This window comes from Cariama cristata, unplaced genomic scaffold, assembly GCF_000690535.1.
Source record: "Cariama cristata isolate BGI_N322 unplaced genomic scaffold, ASM69053v1 scaffold2487, whole genome shotgun sequence".
NCBI lineage: Eukaryota > Metazoa > Chordata > Aves > Cariamiformes > Cariamidae > Cariama > Cariama cristata.
In genome coordinates this window covers 32,447-32,727 of record NW_009626965.1, presented here as the reverse complement: position 1 = coordinate 32,727, position 281 = coordinate 32,447, and the positions used below count along the sequence as shown (strand labels likewise).

General features: G+C 45.9%; 1 protein-coding gene across 1 annotated transcript in view; it reads right to left on the bottom strand.

The window, feature by feature from the left end:
• Positions 1 to 281, bottom strand: part of ARHGAP25 (Rho GTPase activating protein 25) — an 18,070-nt gene that overhangs the window by 13,014 nt on the left and 4,775 nt on the right. The window lies entirely within an intron of this gene.

Sequence of the window (281 nt, the reverse complement as noted above, 5' to 3'; positions counted from 1 at the left end):
TTTTTCCTGCGTGGGAGGAATTGTCTTGCAAGTGAGAAGAAAATCATTAGCGCTTTTTTTTTTTTTTTTTAAATGGGAGTGTGTGGGTTTTTTATACCCACCCCAAACAGCCTGCAGCAGTGATAGCCTGGCTTGGGAAAAAAAAAATACATTTGGAATGGGCAGTTTTGCTCTGGGAGAGCGTTGCCTGATGTTTCCAGTGGGGCAGTTCTCATGCAATGGGATTGGAAAGTCTCCAAAGGGGGGGGAAAAATGCCAGTGTGGCTTTACTGGCAGGGGCG